The 22,999-nt window shown below is 40.9% G+C and overlaps 1 protein-coding gene across 5 annotated transcripts in view; it reads left to right on the forward strand.

The window, feature by feature from the left end:
* Positions 1-8,437: 8,437 nt before the first annotated feature.
* The window catches only part of APC (APC regulator of WNT signaling pathway), a 189,218-nt gene continuing 174,656 nt past the window's right edge, over positions 8,438-22,999 (forward strand). For 2 of the 5 annotated variants that reach the window (XM_073344696.1, XM_073344701.1), the window contains exons 1-2: positions 8,438-8,735; positions 18,604-18,721. The gene's annotated coding sequence lies outside the window, so the exon portion shown is untranslated. Of the gene's footprint in view, positions 8,736-15,233; positions 15,509-18,603; positions 18,722-22,999 lie in introns of all 5 variants that reach the window. The other 3 variants (XM_073344698.1, XM_073344702.1, XM_073344697.1) reach the window with 2 other exon arrangements.

Here is a 22,999-nt window from a genome sequence, read left to right on the forward strand (position 1 = left end):
GCCTTGTTGGAAGGCAGTAGGTGCTTGGCTAGCAGTGCTCCTTTTGTTGAGCCCAAATGTCTTCAGATATCTGGGATTGTGCAGAACTCAGAGTCAGTCATTCCCTGGACTGAACTCAAGGTCCTTGTCCATAAATATTCAAGTTTCTCACCTCCCTATTTTCTTTCTCACCTTCCCTAGTCTAGTGCAGAAAAGTGCGGACCTTTTCCATGCAATTATCTTTGTCCCTCAGACTCACAGAATCTGGTAGGCTGGCTTTTGTTTTATGCTAATGCAAAGAAACACGGGGCTTCATGGATGTCCTTCAGTTTTCAATCCTATGACCATGAGAGCAGATGTTTTTTGGTTTTTTTTACATTAGAGTCCTAAGTCAGACCAGTGTCTATTCTTAGTGTCTCAGTGATCCAGGTTTTCTGACCTAATGAATTCAGTGGTGGAGCCTTCCTGAACTTAGATTTGCTATATCAAGGCCAGGTTCCCTTTTGATCCATCTCTCAAGTCATACTTGAGCCTTGTGGTCTACCAACTGAGGAACCAATTCTTGAGGGAGGGCTTCTACTTAGAAGTCTGTGTCTGTTGTGCTACAGCAGCAAATACACTTGTTCAACATATCCTTTTAGGTTTTTAAAACCTGGCCTAGCTAAAAATATGTTTAAGGGCTCTGTGGTTACAGAAACTCAGATTCAGAACTACTGTATTTCCCCCAAATAGCATCTTTTGTCGTCTTCTACAATTTATGTGGCCTGCCAGATGGAATCCTACATTTATACCACGGTAGCTTCTCATGTTCCTAGTAGCCTTTTTAGTAACTGCTCTTCCCTCCAGGTAGAATTGTTTTCATTCACCTCCTGTTTTCCTCTTCAACTTTTCAGACTTTCATGTTAACCTAAATAGAAATTACCTGCCTTTTCCTCAGATTCTATACTCTCTCTGCATAAGATGGTTGATGCAGGAAATGTAAAACATGTACAACATACATCCTCATAAATGATCTGGAGGATGGTGTGGATTGCAGTCTCAGCAAATTTGCGGATGATACTAAACTGGGAGGAGTGGTAGATACGCTGGAGGGCAGGGATAGGATACAGAGGGACCTAGACAAATTGGAGGATTGGGCCAAAAGAAATCTGATGAGGTTCAATAAGGATAAGTGCAGCGTCCTGCACTTAGGACGGAAGAACCCAATGCACAGCTACAGACTAGGGACCGAATGGCTAGGCAGCAGTTCTGCGGAAAAGGACCTAGAGGTGACAGTGGACGAGAAGCTGGATATGAGTCAGCAGTGTGCCCTTGTTGCCAAGAAGGCCAATGGCATTTTGGGATGTATAAGTAGGGGCATAGCGAGCAGATCGAGGGACGTGATCGTCCCCCTCTATTCGACATTGGTGAGGCCTCATCTGGAGTACTGTGTCCAGTTTTGGGCCCCACACTACAAGAAGGATATGGATAAATTGGAGAGAGTCCAGTGAAGGGCAACAAAAATGATTAGGGGTCTGGAACACATGACTCATGAGGAGAGGCTGAGGGAACTGGGATTGTTTAGTCTGCAGAAGAGAAGAATGAGGGGGGATTTGATAGCTGCTTTCAACTACCTGAGAGGTAGTTCCAGAGAGGATGGTTCTAGACTATTCTCAGTGGTGGAAGAGGACAGGACAAGGAGTAATGGTCTCAAGTTGCAGTGGGGGAGGTTTAGGTTGGATATTAGGAAAAACTTGTTCACTAGGAGGGTGGTGAAACACTGGAATGCGTTGCCTAGGGAGGTGGTGGAATCTCCTTCCTTAGAAGTTTTTAAGGTCAGGCTTGACAAAGCCTTGGCTGGGATGATTTAATTGGGGATGGGTCCTGCTTTTGAGCAGGGGGTTGGACTAGATGACCTCCTGAGGTCCCTTCCAACTCTGATATTCTATGATTCTATGATTCTATGATACATTCTGTGACTTGTAGAATACTTTTTTGGGGACGTGTAATTATTGCTATTTTTTGTGTGATGGTATCTCCTAGAAGGCCCAACAGAGATTACACCCCCATCATGTGAGGTACTGTGGAAACACATAAAAAGAGACAGTCCCTGCCCTGAAGAATTCACAATATAAATAAATAAGACAGACAAAGGCTGGAAGGGTAGACAGTGCACAGAGAAGTGAAATTACTTCCTCCAGGTCACATGGCAGGTCAGGGAAGAGATAGAATAGAACTTGATTATCCTGAGTCCCAATCCACTGCCCTTGCCACTAGATCATGATGCCTCTCAAATAAGATGTAAAAATAAGGTAAAACGTATTTGTATGCTCTCAGATACATAAAGATAAGAGAACATTCTAGACAACATTGTCATATTGTCTCATTAATCACAAAACCCAGATGTATAAAGATGCAACGAGCTTTCTTTTAGGGATCATCTACTTGGTCATGTCGTGAAGAAAGAGTGATGAGACACTGATAATAGGTATTTGTAGAACCGTCACTTGGATGAAGTGCTCTCATGGTTCGTCCACTCTCATCTGGACTGGTCTTCATTCTCTGAGGCAGACAATGGCAAATGACTACTACAAACTGCCATTTAAATCCACTTCCATCTTACAATACTGCACCTGCCAATTATAAGAAATTATTTCCTTTGTAGAATGAGATAATAAGTACGATGATTGTATTTACTAATGTAATTAACTTAATTACTGATCAGTTTACTTCTTTTATTTAGCCATAACATAGCTGAATGTAAGCACTTTTGAAAAGGGAGCTGTGAAAGTGACCCTGGAAAAAGCTTTTAAAAATGGTCCTTCTTATATAAATATTTACAGATGTGGGCATGACGGCTAGTGAATTTTTCTTTTTGGTGGGCTAATTTCATTTAAACATAGCAAGAGTTATAACTTGTTCTGTGTTTGACGTCCTCATCCACTTGTGCACTAGCTGCCCTACTAAAGTATTGACACACCTGTGTAACAAATTTTATTACTGTCACTCTCATCCTTTTGTCTCACTACTTTTTAAAATCCATTTGGGGTGTCTTGTCTTTAAATGTAGATTGTAAGCTGTTTGGGGCAGGAATCTGTCTCTATAGCACTTAGCTCAATGGTGCTCTGATCTTGATTGTCATTTATAAATGGTACTGTAAAACGAATCTATAATAATAATTAGGGCTGTCGATTAATCACAGTTAACTCACGTGATTAACTCAAAAAACTAATCATGATTAAAAAAATTAATCGTGATTAATCTCAGTTTTAATTGCACTGTTAAACAATAGCATACCAATTGAAATGTATTACATATTTTGCATGTTTTTCTACATTTTCATATATATTGTATTCTGTATTGTAATTGAAATCAAAGTGTATATTAGTTTTGATTATAAATATTTGCACTGTAAAAATGGTAAACAAAAGGTACAGTATTTTTCAATTCACCTCATACAAGTACAGGTTGAATTTCACTAGTCCAGCATGCTCAGGACCTGACCAGTGCTGAACCATAGAATTTGCCGAACCACAGGAAGTCAATGCAGAGTGCCAGTGGGTGGGAAGTAGGGGTGTGAGGGGTGCTGCAGCACCGCCAGGCTTTGCACTCAGCGTGGCTCCTCACCCAGGGGCCCCTCTGTCACCCAGGGTTCCAGCCACCGGCCCCCCGCCCGGGGGCTCCGATGCTGGCCCAAGGTCCCAGCCGCTGGCCCCTTGCTTGGAGTCCCAGCTGCCAGCCCCAAGTGCTCACCCTCCCTCCCAGAGCTTGAACGCCCTGAATCAGCATTTTGTGGTGCTCCGGAAGCACTGGGAGGGAGGAGGAGGAGTTGGTAAGTGCGGGGCCATCGGCGCGCGGGGGGAGGAGGACAAAGGAGGGAACTTGGAGCCAGTGGATGCTCTGCACCCACTAATTTTTCCCCATGGGTGCTCCAGTCCCGTAGCACCCACTGAGTCTGCACCTATGCTGGACCACGGACGTTGCCGGACCAGGGAGTGCCAGATTAGAGAGGCTCAACCTGGACTGTAGTGCAATCCCTTTGTGATGAAAGTGCAATTTACAAATGTAGATTTTTTTTTGTTACAAAACTGCACTCAAAAACAAAACAATGTAAAATTTCAGAGCCTACAAGTCCACTTAGTCCTACTTCTTGTTCAGCCAATCGCTAAGACAAACAAGTTTGTTTACATTCACAGGAAATAATGCTGCCCTCTTCTTATTGATAGTGTCACCAGAAAGTGAGAACAGGCATTTGCATGGCACTTTTGTAGCTGGCATTGCAAGGTATTTATGTGCCAGATATGCTAAACATCCGTATGCCCCTTCATGTTATTCCCACCATTCCGGAGGACATGCTTCCATGCTGATGATGCTCATTAAAATAATGTGTTAATTAAATTTGTGACTTCACTCGTTGGGGGAGAATTGTATGTCCCCTGCTCTGTTTTACCTGCATTCTGCCATATATTTCATGTTATAGCAATCTCGGATGATGACCCAGCACATGTTGTTAATTTTAAGAACACTTTCACTGCAGATTTGACAAAACACAAAGAAGGTACCAATGTGAGATTTCTAAAGATAGCTACAGCACTCAACCCAAGGTTTAAGAATCTGAAGTGCCTTCCAAAATCTGAGAGGGATGAGGTGTGGCGCATGCTTTCAGAAGTCTTAAAAGATCAACACTCCGCTCCGGAAACTACAGAACCCAAACCACCAAAAAAGAAAATCAACCTTCTGCTGGTGACATCTGATTCATATAATTAAAATGACCATGTGTCAGTCCACGCTGCTTTGGATTGTTATCAAGCAGAACCCGTCATCAGCATAGATGCATGTCCCCTGGAATGGTGGTTGAAGCATGAAGGGACATATGAATCTTTAGCGCATCTGGCACGTAAATATCTTGCGACATCGGCTACAACAGTGCCATGTGAATGCCTGTTTTCACATTGTAAACAAGAAGCAGGCAGCATTATCTCCTGCAAATGTAAACAAACTTGTTTGTCTGAGGTGATTGACTGAACAAGAAGTAGGATTCAGAGAATTTGGAGGCTCTAAAATTTGACATTATTTTTGAATGTAGGTTTTTTTGTACATAACTCTACATGCGTAAGTTCAACTTTCATGATAAAGAGATTGCACTACAGTACTTGTATTAGATGAATTGAAAAATGCTATTTCTTTTGTTTTTTTTAGTGCAAATACTTGTAATAAAAATAATATAAAGTGAGCACTGTACACTTTGTATTCCATGTTGTAATTTAAATCAATATATTTGAAATGTAGAAAACATCCAAAAATATTTTAATAAATGGTATTCTGTTATTTCTTAACAGTGTGATTAATGTCATGATTAATCATGATTAATTTTTTTAATCGTACAATTAATAGTGATTAATTTTTTTAGTTGCTTGACAGCCCTAATAATAATAGATTTTTGTTTCCAACCTTTTCAGCCTGCCAGTCAAACATACTATTTCAACCTAAAGGGGCACGATGAATACTTTGGGGCAGATATTCTGTTTTGCTTCCTTTGCATTGCTGTGCAAAGGGAGTGGACAATACTCACAGGTTCCATGACAGACACTTACCCAACCTGCGGGGGCGGGAGGGGGGAACTGCAGCAGGCACATAGCCAACTCCCACACTTCCTTCCTGTAAAGGGTGTGGCAGAAGTGGGGAGGGAGAGTGACAGGAACATGCTTTCCTCTAGCTAATCTCAGGCGGCATATGGTTCCTTGGAAACCATACCCAGCTGGTACAAGTTAGAGCAACCAGGGCTGAGGCAGAGAACCCCCAGGAAACCATAACTAGAGTCTGGACATTGATTCTCAGCTTCTCCTCTTTCCCCTCACCTGGGTTTTCCTGAGTGGTTGCGTGTTCTTTGCTAGGCATTCCACTTGGGTCAGGCAGACCCAGTCAAGGTCCTATCCTTTCTCTGGGGCTCCCACAGCCTTCACCAAAGCTGTTGATGGAGCGAGTAGAATTGGTTTCTCCCTCCTGGCATTCCAGCAGGTGTTCAATAATGGAGCCGCTGAGGAGCTGCGCAGGCAAGGGCAGTGATGTGATGTGTGGTAGTGCCCCCCTGTAGTGATGGGCCTGATTCCAACACTTCAATTTAAAAATCAGAGGGGGGAGATCATTTTCTGTTATATAATCTAATGCAAATTTCCTTCATAGCTCCCCTCAAAGGGCACAGTTTAGAGCAAGGCGCCACCAGGACATAGTTTGAACACCACTTCCATCGATTATTTTGTTTTTGCTGAATCCTTTTATTAAAAAAAGTCTGATTATAATGCAGTTTGCTTATGCCTCCCTTAAGGAAGCCAATTTTGAAACACAGCGTTTTATTTTAAGAAAATAAAAACTTAAAAAAAGTGTTCCTCCTTTCCTCTTTTTTTTTTTTTTTGGTCCATCCTGAATAATGAGATGTACCCTAAGAAAAAAGTCAGATTTAACATTGAGTTAAATTAAATTAAATTAAACATTGACTGTTCTTATAAACACTACTCTTTTCACCTGAACTACAGAGTTTCAGTCATTTGAAGACAGACTCTTGTAAAGTGCATTAAGGGAGTTTTGAAAGGCTCTCCCCGTTATGAGGAAAGGTTTTACTGTGTTTTACTGAGATATTTAAAATCTTGTTCATTCAGATTGTCAAACAGCTTGATGCTCTCTGATTTATTCCAACACCCTTAGAATTGCATCTTACTGAGCCTCTCTCATCTCATTTTTAGGCAATATCCCAGAGAACCTTGAGGGGATTAAATGCACAAAGACATTTACCAGGAGGTATTGCCTTTGAAACAGCAGCGATCAGTATGCAACATAATTTGATGACACAGAATATATAAAATAGTAGTTTCTAACCTTTTTGATTAGGTCAGTCTATCAAACTAAATTTCCACTATACTGGTCAACGTGTTATCTCCCATTCAGCTGTGCATGCTCTGACCTGTTGTAAAGATCAGGGTTTATAGCAACTCAGTTCTATGGCACTTGACGCTGAGGGTGCCACTGGCATGATCAAATAGAATGTAATACTAGTGGGAATTGGTGCTATAAAATATGCCCTACAAATAAGCCCTGATGGTAGACATGGAAGGATTCTCCTTTACCTTTTTATGGAATGTAACACATTGTATGTTTTAATTTTCCCTCTGTATAAATTTTGATTTAACCCTAAAACGTGATTTAGTTGTTTTTTGTATGTAGGAATTGATGATTACTGACACCCATAAAAATGTAATCTTGCCAAGATTTAGGCAGTATGTTGGCAATAGCATATATTACTATACATCTGAGAGAAGCCTGCAATATGCTGTGCCCTGATAATATTCATTCCAGTAATACTTTAGTAAGTAATGCAAACACAGCCAAAATGTAAAACGGCCAGCCATCTGTCCATGATTATGTTGACTTTTTGCCCACTGTGCCCATTGGTCATTAATGGCCATTTCTGATGTGGCGGCAGGTTGCCCTACGTGCTGTGAGGCTACCTCTGTTTCCATTCTGTTCCATTCACATTGTTTTCTTCATCACTTTTAAGGAAAGCCTCATTGCGCATAATGCAGAGATAGTCACAGATTCTAAATAAATTTGTTAGTCTCTAAGGTGCCACAAGTCGTCCTCTTCTTTTTAAGGCCAGAAGGGATCTTAAATCATTCAAACTGACTTATAGCATAAGTCATAGAATTTCACTTTGTTACCCCTCCATGGAGCCCAATAACTTGGGTTTGACTGTATAACTTGCAGAAAGAAGAAGTGTTCTTCTGAAGACGGCAAGGGATGGAGAATCCACTACTTCCGTTGGTAGTTTGTTCTAATGGTCGATCACCCTCACTATAAAAAACATGAACCTTATTTTTGAGTTTGTCTGGCTTTAACTTTCAGCTACTGGTGCTTGTCGTGTCTTTAGTACCCTCTAGTTTCTCCTTTGAAGATGCTTATACCTCTCAGTCTTTTATGATTAGCTGAATAGATTGAGTTCCTTATGCGGTTGGGCAACTTCTTGTATTTTGCGTGCTAATACAGCAAGTGTTTGTTTCACCGCTTTCCTCTGTGGGTTTGCCTGCGGGGTCACTAAGCTTGCAGTGGCCGGGGGGAAGGTGCCCACATGGGCACATATCTCCCTGCTTAGTCTCACACAGAGACACTCTCTCTCTCTCTCTCTCTCTGGCAGCCTCGAGGGTCTGTTTTTTGCTCTTCCCAGGGTCGCCTTTCTCAGTACGGGAACCACCCACAGCACACGCCCTGCTCGCAGCCCCGCGGAAGGAGGGCGGCAGCGGCCCAGGCCCCCAACAGCAGCGCGCGGCAGGTGTGTGTAGAAGGAAGGGGGAAGACTAAGAGGCTTCTTCTTTACGCGTGCGCATCGCCTCCCCGAGCCCATTCCGGTTCTTCCAGGGCCGGCCGCTGGAGCCGGGATTCCCCCGGCCGCGCCTGCGCGCTACGCTCTCCCCTCAGGCAAGATGGCGGCGGGGAGACCAGTCAGGGAGGGGGAGTGAGAAGGGGTGGTCGCGTGGTGGGGGCGGCCGGTGACTGAGGCCGGAGGGAAGCTCGGAGGGGCCGGGGCTGCCTGGCCCGTGCCGCGGGGATGAGGAGCCGGGGCAGCGGGATAGGGGCCGGCCCATGCCTGTGAGAAGGGGGAGTGTCTGTCGGGCCCAGCGCCCTGTCTCTGCGGCCGAGCCCGGCCCCGGCTGCCTCTTCCGCCTGCTGCCTGGGGCCGAGCTGGAGTCGGAGGAGTCGCCGCGGCTGGGTGAGGAGAGAGCGGGCAGGTGAGTGAGTGAGTGAGTGAGAGAGCCGGGCTCCTCCGCGGGCTGCTGCCCGTCCCCGCATGGCACCAGCAGCGCCCCATGGCAGCGCCCCGGCGAGTCCCCGTCTCTTGGCGGCCCGCCCCCGCATGCTGCCGCCCGTGGCACGCTCCATCCGGTAGAGCCCCGGGTATTACCCTCCCCTCCCCCGTTCAGCCACCCCCGGGGAGCCCAGGCCCCTTCATCCCCCTCTTCTGTGACCTGCTGAGCCAGGGGTACTGACTCAGTATTTCAGGTTTTGATTAAATAACCCTTTCCGATGGTGGCTAATAGATATTCCCGCAATACCTGTCCTGTGCGTTACCCCTTGGACGTGGGGAAGAGGAAGGATGATGTTTTGGCTGAGGCACTAGACTTGGGACTCACATCTAGATCTGAGCTCAGTTCCCAGCTCTGCTGTAACAAATACGGCCTGCAATATACAGCTTTCATGTTGTAGTAGTATAACAATATAAATTTAATGCTTTATGGCAGACTTTGAAAAAATTCCCGAATGCCAGAATGTGTATGACAGCAATGTCTGTGAGAAGCCCACCTCTTTTCATCTTCTCTGAAGGGGGGGAGAAGATGGGTATGAAGTTTGAAAGTAAAGTCCCAGGCATCCCACGCCTTGCTCTGGTTGCTAGAGAGGACCTTCCTCCCTTATCCCGGACTCCAGAGCCTTCTGAAGGCTATGGGGGGTTATTTCTTCTGCTGTTATGAGTCTGTGTAATGTAACTCTACCTTTCAATCACAACCTCCGTTTTTGAGGTGTTCCTAGCCCTTCTCTCTGCTCATGACTCTAGTCTGTTTCACTTTCCAACTTCACTGGGTGACAAGGTGTTCTGATTAACAGCTCTAAAATTTACCAGTGCCCTGTTAGCTTTCACAAAGGGCATCAGTGAAATTATGAATAGTAGTAGCAGCACCCTCAGGAAGGTGGTCCTGCATCTGTTGACATTTGAAAAGCTTATCCTAGCAGCAATAAGGCTAGAAACCTTAAGACTTCTTGGGGAAAAAAAAGAAATTCTGCAGAAACTGATAGTTTAGGCTCACTTCCACCAACTCCTGATCCTCATGAAAAGGTTTTTTGTGCCCCCGGTGGGGGAGTAGATTTTTCATGCTTTGCTTATATGGTGTTATATATTTGAAATAGTAGTTTAACTGTACTTCTTGCAGTGGTCCTGGTTTGATTACACTCTGATTTAAATTACAAAGGAATATTAATTTATTCTTTACCCTGGGCTTCAAGAGTTGTGGCATGAAAGCTTTTCTTTTTTAAAAACTGTGAGTTTGAAGTTGTTATGCCAAGTTTCAGAGTAGCAGCCATGTTAGTCTGTATTCGCAAAAAGAAAAGGAGTACTTGTGGCACCTTAGAGACTAACCAATTTATTTGAGCATAAGCTTTCGTGAGCTACAGCTCACTTCATCAGATGCATAAAGTGGAAAGTACAGTGAGGAGATTTTATATACACACAGACCATGAAAAAATATACATTGTAAGGAGAATGATCACTTAAGATGAGCTATTACCAGCAGGAGAGTGGGGTGGGGGGAGAGAGAACCTTTTGAAGTAATAATCAAGGTGGACCATTTCCAGCACATTTCCCGGAGTTAACAAGAACGTCTGAGGAACAGTGGGACCAGTCCTAGTGACCTAGGAAATGTTACTCAAGTTAAAGTGGAGGTCATAAAATGCTTTACCTTACTTTTTTGGGTGGACTTCAGTTTTCCTTGTTATGTCTCTTTCCCTCCCACTCTGTAAAAGGCTTCATCACACATGCAGCATGTTCAGCCCAAGGGAGAGGACTCTGCAACTGAAAGCACATCTTCCTGATGGAAGGATAATAGCTATGATCTGAGGCCTCAAGGAATATAGGGATATTCTGAGTTGCACAAAGAATGTGTATGACTTACCTGGCAAAAGGATGGCTATAATTAGTGGTATACTACACAAAAACATAGCTGACAATTTTTTTTCAGATTTTAGTTAATTCTGCCTCCCCAAGTGTTGGGATGGTATGCATATGTAATTTTTTGTTCCTTTTTTTCTTGTGATATTTGTAGTAATACACTAAACATACTATTACATACAGTAAAAGTATATTAAACTACACGTTGAGAAAGAAAAACAAGAATAAACAATACTGAATTCTCAAATCTGAGATTTAATTTAGCTTTAGATACCTAAACTTTTGCATTTTGACATATTTGTTTTGACTGTAAAAATTGAAGTTTCATTTTATTTAAAATATCAAACAAACAGTAAAGACCATAAACAATGTGTTCTTTTGCATTTCCCCTTATTGAAAGATACAGTAATCAAACTTGTACTAGAAAATAAGTCTTGCTAAAAGAGAGCTCAGATATTTGAGAATAAAATTGAGTGGTGGAAGAGTAAGTACACAACACAATTTTCAAGTGTTGGATCTGGCTTGTATGCATTATCTTTTAATAGCTAATTTCTGTAAAGAATCCCCACAAACCTGGTCATAGGCCCTAGTCCTTGCCAGAAACCAACAGATCAAAACACATTTGTGTCTAGTCCAAACCATTTCAAAGTTAAAACAAGTGTGCAAAAAAAAAAAAAATAATGTTCAAGAAATGAAATCACCTTTCTTTTTTAACTCTATCTCAAATGCTTGTCTGATTTACCTCCGCATTTCCTGAAAATTTCTATTCTTCTAAAGATTCACACATGAAATTTCAGATGCATTCATTCAGGTCAGAGGAGCAATGCTATGCTGATAGCTGCTTATCCCAATGGGCAACTGCATTTTACTTTTACTGAAGTTTATGTATGCTTTTATTCAAGTAGAACTCATTAAATTAATGTTAGTTATTTCTTTTTATGTACTTGCGGATACCTTGGTGGGTTGTTTGCAAGATTTGCTTGTTCATATAATTCACCTTCAGATATTCCTTTCAGTGGTCCATCAATAACCAAAACTAAGTGGTAACTAGTACCTTGAATTGTTGTCTTTTTCCAGTTGGATCAGCATAAAACTTTTTAATACATGTTGAAATGATCAAGTTGAACAAAATTAGATGTGGTTCATTTGGTATTGGCTAACAGACTAAAAATATATTGGTAGCCTAAGTGAAAATGAGACACCCAAATTGACTTATGTTAGTTAACTTTTTCCCTCTGTGTTAAACCATTTAATGTACACATCTTGTAAAAAGTAATAACTTTTCACAGAATTATTAAATTCTTGTTGTCAGAGCATTTTGCTGTACGTTAAATATCAGGTTGTTCTACAAGTATGATGAATGACATTCTAATAGACTTAGGTTTAGCATAGAGTTCATCTTACACACACTTTAATTTTCAAAGTGTCCAATAGCCATTCTATAGTTCAATAGTGTCATATAATAGAAATCACAAACTCCAAGGCCTTGTACACGTATCTGAAACCTTTATGTGGAAAAGTGGTAAATCTCAAATGTTGTTTTTTTACTCCAAACTAAGTCTGTTGCACAATGAAGACAAATTTCAGTGTTTTCCTTTATACTTTAAGTCTTCATATTTTAAGAATCTGGGTTTTAGTATGATGATGATGGAATGAATGAACAATGAATGAATGGAGCAAGGCTAGTTAGCTAATGGATTGATTACTAAAATGAACATCTGATTAGCTGGTAATTCCTCACATCATAGTAGTGACACTGATACTTTGTTCTTAACAATAAAAAAAAGCCTATGCTAGCAATATTTTGCAAGTTTAGGGGTTTTTGGTCTTGTTAAACTCAGACTGTAATTATGAGTTTTATTGAAATAATATAAGGTGGGCATGATAAAGGAATACAAATTTATGATGTAACTATCAACCATACTATAGTGCTGTAGAACTTTTTGATCATATGATGTCAAACTATTTTAATTGTAGACTTGCATCTTGTTACAGAAGCTGGGAATATCTGTGCCTGTGTTACGTGACTGGATAGGGTTTAGTTCTCACTCCTTAACTTGAAAGTGAAGAGTATTTTTATTTTGGGCTGGACACTTCTCTTGTTCACTACTTCCCTAACTGAGTTGACAGTCTTTGCCTTGCTAGTTTGCATTTGTGGAAGCTGCTCTCTTGTTGAGGAGAAATGTTTTCTGGCATCCAGAGAACTGTATTTAGTGGATGTGGTATTGTGGGGAGGCACATGGAAGGGAGGAAAGGCAGTTAGCAAGGACTACAAATAAAAGGAGAGAGAGGTAGTTGACAAGACTGTTAGCACATTTGCCTGTAATACTTCTGATATTGAGCATTGGGTGCAGGGCCATAGTGCATTAGTTTAACTTGATGGAGGAATATTAGTAGACACTTCACAAGACTGTCCATTTTGGTGTCCTAACTAGAGGTTTATTGCTTTATTTAATAGTAGTTGTATCTAGTGGGAACCAGAGGACTTGCAAATAGTAGTTGTGTTTTCGGAAAGGGGAAGAGATGGACTCTGCTTGGCCCATGCCAAGGCACAGTATATTTAAAAAAAAAAAAAAAATCTTGTTCTTTCAAACTAGTTTCGGAACAGTGGGCAGTAGCAGCAAAGGAGTTACACGAACTATGCTCTACTTGGAAAATATCAAATTTTAAAATGTGATCATTGTATAATAATTAAAATGACCTTATTAAGCCTGGCCTCATAGTTGAGTGCAAAGATTGAATCAGGCTGACGCATAAAATAGTCTTATTGTGCCATTCCCTAAATATTAAGGATTGTCAAAGCTCTAAATTACTTCAACAGTTACAAAATATTGTAAAATTATAAATGAGACTGCTGTGATGCCATTTCAGACTAGTTGTACAGGAATTAATTATTTAAGTGCATAGGGTATGTATTTACTTGTCAACAAACAAACGTCTGTAATATATTTATAAATTACTTTTAATTGTTTCAGAGTAGCAGCCATGTTAGTTTGTATTCGCAAAAAGAAAAGGAGTACTTGTGGCACCTTAGAGACTAACCAATTTATTTGAGCATAAGCTTTCGTGAGCTACAGCTCACTTCATCAGATGCATCACGAAAGCTTATGCTCAAATAAATTTGTTAGTCTCTAAGGTGCCACAAGTACTCCTTTTCTTTTTTAATTGTTTGTGCACTTAATGTATTGGTGCTTGCTTTGTACAGATTCATAAGGATATTAATCGTGTAGATCTGAACTTAGCTCTTTGTGGTGTGAAAATTGGGTTGGCCTTCTATTATTCAACAACTGGCAAGAGAGGGAGAAATGGAAGAGAGATGAAACATTTCATTAGTGTGTTATAAGAATGTAAAGAAATTATGAATGACGCAAACATAATTTAGGTGAGCTGACTTTCTCTTAACTTATTGATGTTAAAAATTCTCAGGTTCACAGTGTCTCTTTCCCATTTTAAAGCCTTCATTGTTGAGACACCACATTACAGAAACTATCATTTGAGCGAAGGACTGTCTAAGAATCAGTTTGGAATTAATCAATGCTATTCCCTAATCAGTTACAGAGGTCACAGTTGAGTTGTATATAGATGTGATTCTTTCACTCTAGGGTTAATATATTGCTAATTAGAGTTTTATACCTTTGTCAGACTCAGCTCTGGTTCCCTTGGAGTAAGACCTAAGGGCTGCAAATTAAATTCAAATCTCCCAATTGATGGGCCACAAATTGTCATGGGGAATTGGATGCTATCGTGCCTGAAAACATGCTTCTCTGCTGAAGTTTTGGCATTTTGATTCCAAACGTCCAATGAAGTCTGTAGGAGAGTCCTAGCAAATGTTGTTTACTCAGAATTAGAAGAGGGAAGAAACTGTCTGAACTACTTAATTGAATAAAGAAAAGTAGTACTAGTGGCACCTTAGAGACTAACCAATTTATTTGAGCATAAACTTTCCTGAGCTACAGCTCATGCTCAAATAAATTGGTTAGTCTCTAAGGTGTCACTAGTACTACTTTTCTTTTTGCGAATACAGACTTACATGTCTGCTACTCTGATACTTAATTAGATGTAACCTCTGTCTATTTAAAGAATATTCACAAGCAGATTGTGATTTTCATTAATTTTACTTAATCAAATTTGACTAGCCTTCATAATTTTTTTCACTTTATAGAGGGATCACAGATGACTTACTCTGAGCATTTGGTATGGTATTGTCCCCATTTCCTAACTAGGTAATAGCTAAGGGTATATCTACACTATGAAATTAGGTCTGTTTTTATAGAAGTCGATTTTTAGAAATCGATTTTATATAGTCGATTGTGTATGTCCCCACTAAGCGAATTAAGTCAGTGGAGTGCATCCTCAATACTGTGGCTAGCATTGACTTACGGAGTGGTGCACTGTGGGTAGCTATCCCACAGTTCCCACAGTCTCTGCTGCCCATTGGAATTCTGGTTTAAGCTCCCAATGCCTGATGGGGCAAAAACATTGTCGCGGGTGGTTTTGGGTACATGTCGTCCTCCGGGAAAGCAATGGCGGACAATCATTTTGCATCTTTTTTCCTGGGCTACCCCTGCAGACGCCATAGCACGGCAAGCATGGAGTCCGCTCAGCTTACCGCTGGTGTTGTGAGCATTGTAAACACCTCGCACATTATACTGGAGTATGTGCAGAACTGGGCTAAGAGAAGCCAGCACGAGGACAATTGTGATGAGGACATGGACACAGACGTTCCTGAAAGCACGGGCTATGGCAATTGGGACATCATGGTGGCAGTGGGGCTGGTTGATACAGTGGAATGTTGATTCTGGGCCTGGCAAACAAGCACAGACTGGTGGACTGCTAGTCTTGCAGGTATGGGATGATTCACAGTGGCTGTGAAAATTTTGCATGCATAAGGCCACTTTCCTTGAACTTTGTGAGTTGCTTTCCCGCACCCTGAAGCACAGGAATACTAAGATGAGAGCTACCCTGTCAGGTGAGAAGCGAGTGGCTATAGCCCTGTGGAAGCTTGCAATGCCTGACTGTTACTGGCCGCTAGGGAATCAATTTGGAGTGGGCAAGTCTACTGTGGGGACTGCTGTGATCCAAGTAGCCAGTGCAATCACTGACATTCAGTTATCAAGGGTAATGACTCTGGGAAATGTGCAGGTCATACTGGGTGGCTTTGCTACAATGGGGTTCCCTAACTGTGGTAGTGCGATAGATGGAACACACATCCCTATCTTGGCACCGGACCACCTTACCAACCAGTACGTAAACCGCAAGGGGTACTTCCCAATGGTGCTGCAAGCACTGGTGGATCACAAGGGAAGTTTCACCAACATCAATGTGGGATGGCTGGGAAAGGTGCATGACGCTCACATCTTTAGGAACTCAGGGCTGTTTGAGCAGTTGCAAGAAGGGACTTACTTTCCAGACCAAAAAATAACTGTTGGGGATGTTGAAATGCCAATAGTTATCCTTGGGGACCCAGCCTACCCCTTGCTCCCATGGCTTATGAAGCCGTACACAGGCAGCCTGGACAGTAGTAAGGAGCAGTTCAACTATAGGCTGAGCAAGTGCAGAATGGTAGTAGAATGTGCCTTTGGACGTTTAAAAGCTCGCTGGCGCTGTTTACTGATGAGGTTAGACCTCAGCGCAACCAAAATTCCCATTGTTATTGCTGCTTACTGTGCGCTCCATAATATCTGGGAGAGTAAGGGTGAGATGTTTATGGCGGGGTGGGAGGTTGAGGCAAATCGCCTGGCAGCTGATTTTGAGCAGCCAGACACCAGGGTGATTAGAAGAGTACAGCTAGGTGTGCTGCGCATCAGAGAGGCTTTGAAAACCAGTTTCATGACTGGCCAGACTATGGTGTGACAGTTGTGTGTGTTTCTCCTTGATGCAAACCTGCCCCCTTTGTTGATTTGATTTCCCTGTAAGCCAACCGCCCTCCCTTCTTCGAAATAAAGTAACTATTGTTTTGAAACCATATATTCTTTCTTTATTTTATTTTTAAAAAAAGTGAGAACTGACAAGGTATCCCGGGTGGGGTGGAGTGAGGTGGGGTCAGGGAGGAGGGAAGGACAAGGCCACATTGCTTATTGTAGCCACGCTACAAATTAAAACTGTTTGAATGACAGCCTTCTGTTGCTTGGGCCATCCTCTGGAGTGGAGTGGCTGGGTGCCCAGAGCCGCCTTCTGTCTCCCCTCCCCCCCGTGTTCTTGGGTGTCTGCGTGAGGAGCATATGGAACTTGGGGAGGAGGGCAGGTGGTTATACAATGGATGCATTAGGGGTCTGTGTTCTTGTTGGCTTTCCTGCAGCTCCAACAGACGCTTCATCATGTCAGTTTGCTCCCCCATTAGTCTCAGCATCGCTTCCTGCCTCTGCTCTCTGCCCTCACTTAATGCTTTCCTGGCCTCTGCCACTGAATGCCTCCATGCATTAAGCTGTGCCCTATCAGTGTGGGAGGATTGCATGAGGTCGGAAAACATGTCATCGTGAGTGCGTTTTTTTTCACCTTCTAATCTGTGATAACCTCAGGGATGGAGATGATAGGGGGAGCATAGAAACATTTGCACCTGAGGGGGGAGAAAAAGGGAGAGTAAAATTTAAGATAATATATTTCTGAGACTCTTTCACAGTGAATCAAGTCACAGTGAATCAAGTCAATTTGAAGAGCCCTTTAGGTCAACAGAGCGGGGTTGGCTGTGCAGACGCATTCATTTTAAAATCGACCTAATGCAGCTAAATTCGACCTAATCCTGTAGTGTAGGCCAGGGCTTATAGGGAAAGGACACAAACATGGACAAAGCAAACTAGTTTTAAAATTTAAATGAATATTTGAGGACAAAGCTTTTGTAGTTTGCGTATAGCTTTATTGAATCCAGTTGAGTTCTGACAGAAGTTTGGACTTAATGTAATGGTTTAACTGGTTAGGCTGAAAGGCTTTAGTTTATACTTGCAGAGGGCTGAGCAAAATTGCCATGTCTTAGTCATAGAATATGAGACTATTTGGGGAAATAGAAACGATTAAAAGAACACAAAGATTAAAGTGATCTGTGAATCAAGTTCAGATCAGGCAATATATGCTTGCCTTCAGAGAACTTCATGAATACTATAGAAGATTCAGGTTCTCCAGTGAAGGTGACAGATAATTTTGAACTTTTCAGTGGCTTACCCAGAATATTTTTTTTCAGTCAAAGGTTAAGGCTTTAAAGTGGTTTCAATTGACTTTATTGCAGCTGCGGTCTTGAATTTCCTCTAATGGAAGAGTATCAAAACAGCCACTTTAGACGGTTTTAAAGCTTAATTTTTTAGTCTCATCCCTTCTTTCCCCAAGATCTGAGTTTTTTTGTTTGTTTTTGTTTTTTAATTTTACATTAATCTTTTTCTACATACACTCAGGCAGAAAAAAGGGTATATTTCTTCTCCAGAGGTCTTTTGATAGCCCTCTTTCCTGCTATATTCCCACAGCCTGGAAAGGCCAAAATTGGAACTGTGTTGGTTAAGAGTGCATGTGACTCCCATTATTACCCATCCATGCTGCTACTACTATCATCATCAATAAGAAATGGTGAGGGAGCGATTACTAGAGTGCTTTCAAATCCGGTAAACTGCTACTGGAAATCATAGATTGTAAAATAGAGAACTTTTTCATACTGCATCACCTCCAGATGCGGTGGAGGATTACTATATCAGAAGGCTGCTGTTGATGTCAGTTTCGCTGTTCTGCTGTTACCCCTCTCTTGGCTCACTTGAACTACGAGCAGAATTGCTGGCACAATTTATCTTCTGTAGAGGAATTACAAAAATGTGTAGATATATGGGAAATGTAGGATCTCAGTGATGGCACACCAAATGTAACCTTGGTTAATGATTGGGATTTGAGGCACAATATTGATATCCAGTCTGATGACATGGAGCATACCGTAGCTTGTATGTTTTATGTTTCATACTATCTAGTGCTCCTTTCCTTGTGGAGAAATCAGTCACGTGCAGAAGTTGGGTGCATCACAGAAAATGCAGTATGATCTATATATGTTGGACTCTTGACTGGCAAAACAAATCCTTCACCATGCAGGTACAGTTCTTTAAGATCCTGTCAGATTTGAATTTTGAATGTTGCCTTTTCTTTTGTGAAGAGAGAGGCTTGATAACTGCTGTATACATTGAAATTGACCCTAACCCTCATATACTGGTTTAAATCTTATGGACTGTGTGATGTCACTATACAACTGTCTTTTTTAGATTAATTTGGGAATATTGAAAAAGTAAAACAAGTTTAGTAGGAACAGATACTGAGATGAATTGAGACTTTTTCTTGCTTATGTAAGCAAGAATTGAGATACAGGATAAAAATGGCAAAAATCAAATGTATTTAAATATTAACATATCACTGGTGCTTTTGTAGAAGTGGTTCATCGTTCACTCTCATTTCCTTGCCTTCCCAAACAGTTTTGTAATCTAATTTTTTCCTCCAATTATAATCACCAGAAATAAAAGAACAAACCATATAAAGTGTGGTGTTAGCCTTCTAACCAACTAAAATAGCTTGTGCCATGTGTATCTATAAGAAGATTCTAGGATGGTCACTCTGGGCATGTTTGCACTGCAATGGAAGCTGAAGCTCAAGCCTGACCACCTTTCTATCTAAGCACAAATTACACTAACTCAGGGCTCAGATCCAGGGTCACAGGACCCTGTGGGGCTGGAGGGTTCAAGCCTGAGTCAAGCCAGAACCCAGGCTTCAAGCCCTGTTGCTTTGCCGTGTAGATGCAGCCCCACTGGATTCATGCTCAGGAAGTCTGCCATAACTGTTCCAGAGCCCACCGCACTATTTTTTTTTTTTTTGTCATCTGTACAGTCAAGTTTTCCCACACTGCACCAAGAACAAACGGCTACAGCAGCCACATTTTGGGAGGGTGCTAAGAAATCTATGATGTGGGTGTTTGGACTCGGTCCTGCATAATGCCATCTAGAGACCCAGTGTTCAACAGTTCCTAATCTGGATTTACAAGAGTATAGATGCTCAAACCCTACAAACCGAGGGTTTGTTACCTTGAGTTCTGCTAGTCCTGGTCTTAAGTTGCAGTGTAGACGTACCCTTTGTGTGTCACTCTGAAAGCAAGAATATCTGAGTCTGTGTGAAGTGAAGGAAACCTCTACCAAGCATGGCTGAGAATATCACCAAATTGAATCATCAGTGGGATTTGCAGTCTTTTAGCATCCAATTTTAAAGATCTCAGCTATTTTGACTTTATTAATTCCAGCTGTACACTGTAGAGCTATGGTAAGGCACATATCTATGCCATCTCAGGAGTTGTAGGTCATTATGATATCAGAGGTAACTCAGCCAATCACCAACCTTACTCAACAGCTAATTTACATGCAACTCTTTTTTGGTTGTATGAGAGAGGCCCAACTGCCACATCTATGCAGCAGCATGAGCTTTCAGCTCTGTGTGTGTGTGTGTGTGTGTGTATATATGTATATAAAGCTGTTTACAGTACATTTCTACAAAGAAACTTGTTTCTAGACTGTTTTACCAATTTACTACATCAGGTATAGAATACAAAGCGATGATTTCTTGCAAAATTATTTTGTGAAGCATGTTTTTAATGAATTTTTTTTTCCTCTGGTATCTTTCAGACAACTTTGTTTCAAATTTGCTCCTATGTCTAGGGTAGCTAATGATGCTTTTCCTTTAATTAGTAGTCACACTAAAGAATAGTTACCAGGGTAACTGTATTATAATTACTTCTTTTTCAAGTAACTGGCTTTGCTTTGTGTCCAAGGTGTTTAAGCTGTTGCTTACCAAGTCCCCAATTTGTCTAAAAAAAAAATAAAAATCAAACTTCACTAATTTTTTTATATATATCATGTACATGCAAAATTTTATTAAATGTAATTTAAATAAGAGTGACTCAAGCTTTTGAGCATGATAATAAATATTAAAGAATGGAATAATCAATACATCAATTATTTGCTTATCTTATACATCAAGATGTTCTGGGTCTTAATATGTATGTATTTGTTGGTCACCTTCAAATTGGAATAGATTGTGGAGCAAAGGTATAGCTTATTTTTTGTCTTGAGGTATAAAGTTGCTTGAGATGAAAACTGCAAATATCTGGTCACTACTCTGGCCATAATTGTAGTAAGTGACCATTTCCAAGAATACAACTTCCTTCTATGTTACCCAGTCATAAATAGGAGCTGATTGTGATATAAAAACTTGAATAGAATAACAAGTGGGCTTTGTGACTTGATGTGGGGCGCTAGAGGGAAGGTCAGATGACTCTTTACCCATCAGATGCATATTTAAAATTAATGCCTTAATCATTTTATGTATCCTCTTGCTTATTTTTTTAATTTGAAAGATATTTACTTTTAGGATGCTTAAAATAGAAAAAGGGATGCTAATATATTTTTGAGTTCCTAGAATTAAAGTCAGATCTTGGTCTTGCACAGAAATTCCACTTGTACCAATACGCAGACATCTATGTTATGCTGCCATTGCCCATCTGGTCCATTGTACAGGCTTAATTTGTACTGATCAAAATAAATACCTGACTTTTGTTCCTTACCTCAGTTCACCACCTCCGTGGTACTTGTACTTTGAAGATGCAGCTGAATCAGAAATAAATGTTTGGGGTTTTGTTCTTGTTTTAAGGTTTTACTGTTCCTCATCTTGAAGGTGTCCTTAGCTGTGGAGGTAAAAGCAAATACTAAAGCTGTCAACCACTGGCAGCTGGATAGTATTAAATAAGAATAAAATGCTGTGTGGTTAATATCTAGATTTGTGCAGTAACTTTTCTTCTGTGTTATTCCTTCTCACCTGTTCTATTAGCTTGGAAGATGCTGATTCCAGGGTCTGAGGCTTCAGAGCATTCTGCCAAGCCTCTACATAATAGCTAGAAAGGGCCTAGGGAGGTGCTTGGCCTTCTCAACAGCACTCCTATCCACTTCAGGGGGTAAATAGTATCCTTGTTGAAGTCAGCGGTGGTTGACTGATAACATTTGAATCAACAAAATACAGAATCTTCAGAGATCAGATCTTATGTCAGGGTTATATCCAGATAAAGATCTGCACCTGGACTGCCAGAGTCTCAGAAGCACAGGCCTCTCTTGAGCCTTACATCAAAGTTACCTTTTGAGTACACAGGTAAGTCTTAGTTTGTTTTGCAGAGACATGGAATACTGTTACCAGCTTCAAAAGATTTATACTTCTTAGGTCTGTATGCTTGCATTCATTTAGACTGTCACTGCAGTGTTATATTAGTGCATGCAGTGCAATCTGTGAACTAAGATGTCATGGTTTCCTGTAGTTAATATTAGACTAATAGGGTGTTTGAATTGGTATGGAATTAGGTCTTTGACAAAAGGTTTAGATGCCAGCTCAAGTGATGGCCTACTAATTAAATGTCTGAATGTTATTGTTGGGACCTTGAGAACTGAACTTGATTCATTAAGCTTTTTCCAAAAAATGTTTCAAGTGTAAGAAATTGAAAAGAGTGAATTGAATGGGGAGAAAGAATCCTTGTCTACTTCTTTAACCAGTAGATTTGTGAACTGCTTTATTTCCATGAAAAAGTAGATTTCTGTACATGATTGTCTTTATACTGTTCCAAATCCATTTCTCAATTTTACAAGGGAACAAAATGTCCAGTTCTTTTCTCTAGCTCTGAACTGGTGCCCAGAATGATATAAAAGTACTAAAGACCCATGTGAAACAAGCTACTATACATGCAGTAATAAAGATCAGAACCCAGTCAGAAATACAGCAGGATCTTCTAGTTTAATCTGCTGTATCATCTTCATAAATCTGTAGCCTCTAATTGCATCTGACCATTTAAAAAACATTTGTCATTTTTCATTGTTTTCTTTATCTGACTGATTAGTCACCAGATAGATATGACATTTATTTATCTGCACCAAGAAAGAGGCATCAAAGGTAACTTTAGAGGATGACTTAAAAAGGCATATATACATATTTATAATGCAGATTTAGGTAGATTCTCTGGCAGAAGAGTGTGTTCTCATTATTGCTCTTTGTTCTAGTGCAATTTGTATTGTTTGAATCTCTTTCAACAGACTAGAATGACAAGGATGTGTTTCTGGACTTGAAGTGGCTGGCCACCTAGCTAATTGAAGCTGAATCATCAATTTGTTTTGTTCGTACTCCTAAATCAGTGAACCATTTCTAAACGTGTATTTAACCACACCAGTCTGGCCCTTCAGGCAATAATATACATTTGGATCTTTCTGAAACGTCAGGTTATTGCATGGTCCAAGAGGAATTTTTTTGGAAGCCACTGGTCTATGAGTTCCTGGTCCTTTTTTTGGAAGGAAACCTGAA

The sequence above is a fragment of the Lepidochelys kempii genome, chromosome 5 (assembly GCF_965140265.1).
Source record: "Lepidochelys kempii isolate rLepKem1 chromosome 5, rLepKem1.hap2, whole genome shotgun sequence".
Classification (NCBI taxonomy): Eukaryota; Metazoa; Chordata; order Testudines; family Cheloniidae; genus Lepidochelys; species Lepidochelys kempii.